The sequence below is a fragment of the Schistocerca cancellata genome, chromosome 8 (assembly GCF_023864275.1).
Source record: "Schistocerca cancellata isolate TAMUIC-IGC-003103 chromosome 8, iqSchCanc2.1, whole genome shotgun sequence".
In the NCBI taxonomy this organism is placed as follows: domain Eukaryota; kingdom Metazoa; phylum Arthropoda; class Insecta; order Orthoptera; family Acrididae; genus Schistocerca; species Schistocerca cancellata.
This window is the reverse complement of record NC_064633.1, coordinates 140,752,330-140,761,337: the sequence shown is the minus strand read 5'-3', so window position 1 is coordinate 140,761,337 and position 9,008 is coordinate 140,752,330. Positions and strand designations below refer to the sequence as shown.

Genomic DNA, 9,008 nt, shown 5'->3' with positions numbered 1-9,008 from the left:
TTACGCTGTCTACGGATCAACCTTCAGCGAATTTCCTTTTTGGATGAAAATACGCTCCGAACGTGCATCGACGAGTTATTCGCCTTAAAATCACGTGATTTCTACAGTCGCGGAATAGAAAAGTTACCCTGGAGTTGGCAGACTGTAGTAAATAGTGAAGGAGAAAATATTATTGATCACTAAACCCGCTGTTATGTGTGGTGGTGGTGGTGGTTAGTGTTTCACGTCCCGTCGACAACGAGGTCATTAGAGACGGAGCGCAAGCTCTGGTTAGGGAAGGATTGGGAAGGAAATCGGCCGTGCCCTTTCAAAGGAACCATCCCGGCATTTGCCTGAAACGATTTAGGGAAATCACGGAAAACGTAAATCAGGATGGCTGGAGACGGGATTGAACCGTCGTCCTCCCGAATGCGAGTCCAGTGCGCTAACCACTGCGCCACCTCGCTCGGTGCTGTTATGTGTGTCTCTCGTGTTTATTAAACTTATGGAGAAACATTACGAGTATATGCACCAACCTAACATACAGGGTGTTTTACAGTTGATATAAAGCACTTTGGGGGCTTTTAGAGGGGAGTGAGTACATAATACTTTGAACAGGAACTCCAATTCGGAAACTTAATACAAGGACACTACAGGGAGTCAAAGTTATAGGCGCCGGCACCTGTAAGTGTATATATGACGTTACAAACTTTCTAAGATAATGGAAAAGGATAAATGTATCAGTCTGAGGTAAGGATCTCTGTACCGGAAACGAACGAAAACCATTATAAGCGAAAACCGTTCTGAAACCTCCGACAGTAGAATACATATACTGGCTGGTACTGTTGTTGCTAAGATTCCTGTTGTTGCTAAGATTGTGGGGTAGGCAGGTTTCAGGGGTGGTGATATGCCCTAAAACAAGGAAAAATGTGCAGTAAAAAAAAAATGGCTCTGAGCACTATGGGACTTAACATCTGTCGTCATCAGTCCCCTAGAACTTAGAACTACTTAAACCTAACTAACCTAAGGACATCACACACATCCATGCCCGAGGCAGGATTCGAACCTGCGACCGTAGCAGTCAATGTGCAGTAAATATGGGCTCTAAAATGCATACGTGAGGAGCTATGAGCACTTGTTCATTTTTGGTGCTATGAAAGACATTTCGTTATAAATTATAGAGTGCGGCAATCAGTCGTCCTTTTTAGATTTTATTGTGCAAATCCAGATTATGGCTAGCTACTAGCTGAAATCTGGATTTGCATAATAAAATCCAAAAAGGACGACTGATTGCTGCCCTCTATAATTTATAAGTCTCATACAGTCGCTGAGTGCATCCACTTTCCGAATGGAGGGTAACCTGATGGAGAAACACATTTTCTCTATTGAGCAAGTGCTCATAGCTCCTCATGTGTGCATTTTAGAGTCCGTGTTAACTGAATTCTTTTTTCTTGTTTCAGTCCATACCACCACCTCTGAATGTTGCCTACCCTACAATCTTAGCAACAACAGTACCAACCAGTTTACCTCAAAGTGATGCATTTATCCTTCTCCATCATTCTAGAAAGTTTATAACACCATTACGGAATCACATAAATTTATAGTTGCCGGCGCCTATAACTTTGACGCTCTGTAGCGTCGTTGGATGACTTTTCCGGATATGGGTTCCTTTGTAAAACTTGACCAACTAAGTCCGCTATACAACTTCTAGAAGCGTGTAACGTGAATTGCGAAACTCCCTGTATATAGAGGTGAGCCGCAGCTACGCTATACTGACGTCTGATGTTTCGCCCTATCTTCTTTAGATCACTAGGGACAACAGGCTACGATCAGCAGTGCTTCACATAATTGTTCTGCAGTCTGCATTTCTCTATGACGGTCACCGAGACATTCGGCGCTGCATCTGTGTCAGTCCCGCATGGCAAGTTATAGAAGACTGCCGACGCGCACCGGTTTCGTTTGGCTACCACTGAGTACCTACGGCAGGACGACTTGTCTGGCGTAACGGTAATAAATAGTACAGGGTGTATCATAATTAATGGCGTAAACGCATGTAGTTGAAAGTGCATGATACTAAACACGAGAAAGTCTAGTAAACACAGGCTCTTAAGTGGATACCTGAAGAATTATGGGCACTTCTTCACCTTCACTACTGAGTCTATACTTTAAGAGCTATGTGCACTTGAACGTCTTCGCTACTGCGAAACGCATTTCATCTACTGGACAAGTGTGCCTAGCTCTTACGGTATGCGTTTTAAAGCCCATGTTTACTAAATAATTTTTTCTTGTTTTGGTCCATACTACCTCCTCCAAAAACATGTTAAACAAAGAGCTCACAATAGAAGAAAATTGTTTCACAGTATTGAAGACGAAGTGCCCATAGCTCTTCAGGTATGGATTTTACAGCTCAATTTTAATACACTTGCAATACAGTTGCAAGCGCTCATCAAGTGCGGTTTTTCGTTAATGTGTGGGTCAGTATTGTTGGGGACTGTTTAATTGGGCCTTATCTGCTACCTCGACCATTAAATGGCAGGCACTATTACAATTTTCTCGCCAGAGCATTGCCAGAATTGCTGGAAGACGTCTCGCTCCCTGCAAGACAACGCATGTGGTTCCAACACGACGGGGCGTCGACACATTTCAGTCGTCGTGTGCGTCGATTCCTGGACCGACGGTTCCCAGAAGCGTAGATTGGCTGACGTGGTCCTGTACCATGGCCTGCTCGATCCCCAGATATGTCCCCTGTGGCCTTTTTTGCGTGGGAAGAGATGCGCAACCTTGTTTAAGCAACTCCTGTTGCATCAGAAGAGGATCTGGTTGCCCGGATACTAGCAACAGCAGGAGCAATTCAGGATACTCCTAGGGTTTTTGCCCGTGTCAGACAGAACATGATCCGACAGTGTAACCTTTGTTTACGTGTCAATGGAAGCGTTTTTGAAAACCTACTCTAATTGAAATTGGGTTGTGTTAATATGTTAATATGTTGTCTCTTAATCATAAAAAAAAATCGAAAAGTGTTTGTTGGTTTAATTAATTTACCGCCAGAGAAATCTTCCTCTACCGGTTTAAGTACTCCTCATAGGAAAAAATGACATTAGTGAAAAATATTTGTTTTGATGTCCCCTACAACATCCCGGAGTTTGTCGGTTTAAATACTTTTCACTCTGTAGATCAAGATGTAGATGTATAAGTTATGTAATAAATGAACGAGCGTGAAAAATTGAATTTTGTAAAATAATGTATCATTTCTCACATGAAAAAACGGCGAAAAAGTCATTAAAGCACGTCATGGATTTAGGTCACTAAGCAAATATGTATCATTAACAGCTTACACTTTTACTTCGATATTCAAACTTATGTACTCCTTTTAATTTATCTTTTCATTCTTGATGCGTTCTTACAGTTCAGTATTATAACTGTTCGACTATAACGACCGTTAGTAATTACTAATAAATATACCAGAATCTATAGAAAAACACTGCAGAGGGACCAGACGAAGTCACAAATAGGGGGTTAGCGATGTGGGAATTTATTTTATAAACGTTTTAGAAAAAAATTGTTAACGCTGCCATGCGTATCCGGAAGTGCTAGGGAATAGAGTACCTGGCCAGGACTGCTTCTGGGGTGAGAGCAGGGCGATAATACCCCGGCCACTATGGAACGTCGGGACGCTCCTGCTGCTGCCAGCAATTAAGAAAAAATGGCGTAGCTATCCGTCAGTCACAGTATTGTATGACTCGAGGCCTGACGTAATGTTCTATGTCGCGCCACACCTAGCTTTGTATTGCATTGAGCTTAATGTTAATACTGATCGACTATTTAAAGAGAGTGAGGTAAAATGTAAGGTGGAGTGCTTGTATTGCTACTACGGAAATTTATATAAAGTGTATTACAACAATTTATTGGTTATTATTGGAAGAGTGATGGTGGTTTTGTGTTAACGCGTGTGTGTGAGAACTAAATCGTGGCTACTAAATCGTACAGTATATATTGTACGAAGAGTGAGGGTGGTTGTGTGTTAACGCGTGTGTGTGAGAACTAAATTCATGGCTACTAAATCGTTAAATTTAGTTCTCACTAAATAGTACAATATATATTGTGCGAATTAGTAGCCATGAATTTAGTTCTCACACACACGAGTTAACTCACAACCACCCTCAGTCTTCCAATAATAACCAATAATTAATTTTTTTCATCGGTGTTGAGAATGGCTTGATGCTGTCCACCACTAATCCCTCTCTTCTGCGAATTCTTTCATCTCAGAGTAGCACTTGCAACTTACGTCCTTAATTATATCTTAGATGTATCCTAATCTCCGTCTTCTTCCACAGTTTTACCGTCTACAGCTCCCTCTAGAGCCATGGAAGTTATTCCACGACGTTTTAACAGATGTCCTATTATCCTGTTCCTTCTTCTTGTCAGTGTTCTCCTGGGTATATAAATGAACATTTCGGTTTAATAACCAGTTGCACATAATCTCGGGAATTAAATAGTAAGCCCCCGTCGTGGGTAGTTACCTCTGAACCAAAGAGCTTAATAATTTCATGTGTGCTGAGGATTGATAGTATCTGATCTGATAGACAAATTTTAATATTCCTGCACACACCACGATAGGAGAAACGACACAGTATTAGATGTTATTTAACTTTTTGTGATATTATTCCGTCTTTTAATTAATTTGTCTTTTACGTTTTATTATGAACGTAAGAAGATTATCTTACTAGTTAAATAAAACTCCTCAAAGGAACAGTTTTGTAGTTAGTTAGAATGGTGTGCACTATAGTTATGTCCGTCAGTGCAAGGACGAATAGCTGTTTCACAAATCGAAAAACAGGAGAAAAATTGTTAAAGATATATTTGAATTCAAGAAAGTATTCACAAAAAACAGCAATAAAAACAGAGACAAGGGCGTATGAAACACAGAAAAGACACAATAACATGAGGATACTGTGTTAAAAGATTTGGATTTAATATACCCATGCAGAATTATGCCTCCCCATACCTGCAAACCTGGACAACGAAACCAATCATTTTCGAGCCGTCCGCGGTGGCCAAGCGGTTCTAGGCGCTACAGGTTTAAGTAGTTCTAAGTTCCAGGGGCCTGATGACCTCTGAAGTTAAGTCCCATAGTGGTCAGAGCCATTTGAACCATTTTCGACAATGTTGGACCTACGCTCACGTACCGGCAGGTGGGAAAACGTCGCGCACACAGGAATATTGTCCCAACATTTATGGATAAGAATACGCGATCGTATCTAGCTACGTAGATGGAGGAACTACTGGAATGAGAAGATATTCGTTGATTGCACTGGTCTGCCCGTTCTCCCGATTTAAATCCTATCGAACACGTGTGGAATGCGTTGGGGTGACATATTGCAGCACATCCACATGTAACTAGGGCCATCCAGTCGTCAACCGCGCTGGTGGAGGAAGCGAACGCCCTATCACAAGAACTCCTTACCAGTTTTGTGACCAGCATAGAAGCGCGTTGCAGAGTATGCACTTCCATCCGGGCAATTTCCAATAATGACTGCCTCTCGAAGTCGCGGTTCCAAACGATAGATATCGGACGTGCGATCCTAAATCGATCACGCGACTCAGGTGACGGGCGTTATGAGTATGTTTACGGTGGCCACTACAGCAACGACAAATGAAGAGCGTTACAAAATATTTGTAATTACAAAGGACCTTACTCGTCGGTGTTATCGTCATGTGAAAGTCCATGTGATGTGTACGCTACACGAACAATTCCCTTCTTACCACTAATTCGCGGAGGTGAGTAACTTATAGCAACTTAGGGAACGACGGAAAACAGATAAAAATGACGATCACAAATAATTGTTCATAACGCCCGCCACCAGAACCGCGTAATCGATTTAGGATTGCACGTTCGATATGTATCGTTTGGACCCCGCGACTTCGAGAGGCAATCATCCTTGGAAATTACCGCCAGCCGGCCGGATAACCTAGCGGTTCTAGGTGCTGCAGTTTGGAACCGCGCGACCGCTGCGGTCACAGGCTCGAATTCTGCCTCGGGCATGGATGTGTGCTGTCCTTAGATTAGTTAGGTTTAAGTAGCTCTAGGGGACTGATGACATCAGAAGTTAAGACCCATAGTGCTCAGAGCCACTTGAACCAATTACCTCCATCTGTGACCATCACACGCCCTATTAAGAACCATGTGTCGCCTTTTGTAGTGTCCAGTGAACAAGTGACTTCAGTATAATTACCGTCTTTGAATGAAGGTGTCATTTTTGTTCGTCTTGTTACGAATTTGTTTTACTTACCTTCTGTACTATACTGTAGCAGTTCTTCCTGTGTATGGTCCAAGTTTCATCGAGCTATGTTACTTGACAGTGAAGCTTCAAGTTACTTTTGTCCTTAAGTTATGCCCACCAGCGTTCTTCTTACATGGTTTCGCTGGATGCAATGGCAGGGTGGCACAACAGCTCTGAGTTGTTCCTACAGTGACGGTAACCACATCACATCATAGCACGTTTGAATCTGATGCTCGTTGCATTACTTTTTTTATTTTGCGCTGTGAGTTTTTGTAGTTGCATATTACAGGCTTTTTCACTTCTGTGAAGGTGTTTTCACAGAAACAAAGATAGCTGAGATAACAAACCGAATGTACCGCATCATTATTACATTATTTCTCTGTGACGATCCGCCGGAGACCGGAGATCCTTTATATTGAAATACTCAAAAGGTATCCCTCAACAATTTCTGGATGCTTCTCGGTGCAGTTCTGGTTCATCCTGTATAAAGGATGCAAACGATACCTGTTTACAATGTACCATAGTGGAGTAGGTGAAGTCGAGATGAACAAATCGATATAGGACCCTTGTGGTCTATCAAGCCGCGAAAGTACCTCAGATTGGCCAACAAAAACTACATAAGCTGCAATTCTTACGCGTTGCGCGAAGTTTTGGCTAAGATTGTCCTCGAATATTAAGAGCTCCTTGTCCTTGTACATTCAAAATGTAAAATTGACGTATGTTTAAATTTTTCACCAAAATATTGTGAAATATACCGCAAAATATTAACACGTAAATCGTTTCATTTGTATGGCCTTCTTACTACAGAGCTACTGTGCTTGTAAGGGTTAAGTGTAGATCGAATTGAAAACGTTATTAGTTTTTGCATAACGTTTACAAAGCCTTTTTTTCCTTCAATGGCCTTTAATGGAATAACTGACTAAGCCAGTAGCGTAAGAGGCAGAGTGGATATTGCAAATCTCGTGCGGCGTACATGTGCTGTAGCTTACATGGTTTTTGTAGACCAATCAGAGGTTGTTTCACGACTTGATAGGTCGCAAGTGTCCTTTACCCAATTGTTCGCTTCGACTTCCCCTACACCATTCTGATATGTAATATACAGTTATTGTTTATACCCTGTGTATTGCTAAATAAATATCCCCCACTGTGTTTTTCTGTCTGCGTGCCAAACCTAATCTCAGCAGCTAACGTTGGGATATTGATGCGGTTTTCACTTATAGAAAGATTTATGAAGAAGGTTTGTGTGTAGAAGAGTAGGAGAATAAGGGGTTGCTGGTGAAAATGTGATATCAAATTCGCTGTGACCGAGCGGTTCTATGCGCTTCAGTCCGGAACCGCGCGACCGCTACGGTCGCAGGTTCGAATCCTGCCTCGGGCATGGATGTGCGTGATGTCCTTAGGTTAATTAGGTTTAAGTAGTTCTAAGTCTAGGGGACTGATGACCTCAGATGTTAAGTCCCATAGTGCTTAGAGCCATTTTTGATATCAAATTAACCACTAATTAAACTACTCAATTAAACCACCCCTCCCGTCCCCCATGCCTCTGGGAAACCCCAAGAACCCCAACCTCCCTCCCTTCCCCATCCTCCCTCCATCTTCCCCACACCCTATTTCCCCTTCCCAACTCGCTCCCGCCTCCCATTTCCCAACCACCCACATCAAATGGTTCAAATGGCTCTGAGCACTATGGGACTCAACTGCCGAGGTCATTAGTCGCTAGAACTTAGAACTAGTTAAACCTAACTAACCTAAGGACATCACACACATCCATGCCCGAGGCAGGATTCGAACCTGCGACCGTAGCGGTCTCGCGGTTCCAGACTGCAGCGCCTAGAACCGCACGGCCACTTCGGCCGGCAACCACCCACATCCCCCGGGAATATGTGGGAAATAGACTGAGTCTGTGCTGAGCTTCTGGAGGGTGTTATCATGCTGCTGGATTGCCCTACAGCTGCCTTCACTCTCCGCTGTCCCCCGCCCTCACTTCCCACTGCCCCCCGCCACCACTTTTTACGTTCGTGCCTGTGTGTCTTCGCCTTGAAGTCTGAAGATTGGCTGCTCTAGTCCACAACACCGCCACCAGATGGTGTTCGAAACTGTCTTACAGCAACTGCCCCCCTCTCCTCCCCCCGCAAACACCCACACTTCCCATCGCTCTCCACCCCCACTTTTTCCGATCGCTCATGTGTGTGTGTATATGTTCACTTCGCTGTGCGCCCTAGTTCACAATATCACACGAAATTGGTGGGAAACTGTCCCACAGCCACTGCCGAAAGAATTACGTCCTACCCATCTACAAGTGAAACAGCTGTTGAGGAACTTGTGCACAGATACATGGCAGGAACGGATAGAACAGCAAACTATCACTGAAGTGTAGGAAAGGGTATCTCCTAGCGATCTACAAGTGTATAGCTGCTAAGGAACTTGTGGAGAGATACACAGTGAGAATGGATAGGGCAGCAAACTATCACTGAATTGTACGGAGGCCATTACATAATATCACAACTGGCGGAAAATGCATCACTGCTCTAACTGCACACTGAAATTGTGAAAAGCCGGCCGGTGTGGCGGAGCGGTTCTAGACGCTTCAGTCTGGAGCCGTACGACCGCTACAGTCGCAGGTTCGAATCCTGCCTCGGGCATGGATATGTGTGATGTCCTTAGGTTAGTTAGGTTTAAGTAGTTTTAAGTTCCAGGGGAATGATGACCTCAGATGTTAAGTCCCACAGTGCTCAGAGCCATTTGAAC

General features: G+C 43.4%; 1 non-coding gene across 1 annotated transcript; it reads right to left on the bottom strand.

Annotated features, from left to right (window-relative positions):
* Positions 1–373: 373 nt before the first annotated feature.
* On the bottom strand, positions 374–446 carry Trnaa-cgc (transfer RNA alanine (anticodon CGC)). Its single transcript has one exon. It is a non-coding gene; the product is annotated as a tRNA-Ala (tRNA).
* Between the last annotated feature and the right edge of the window lie 8,562 nt (positions 447–9,008).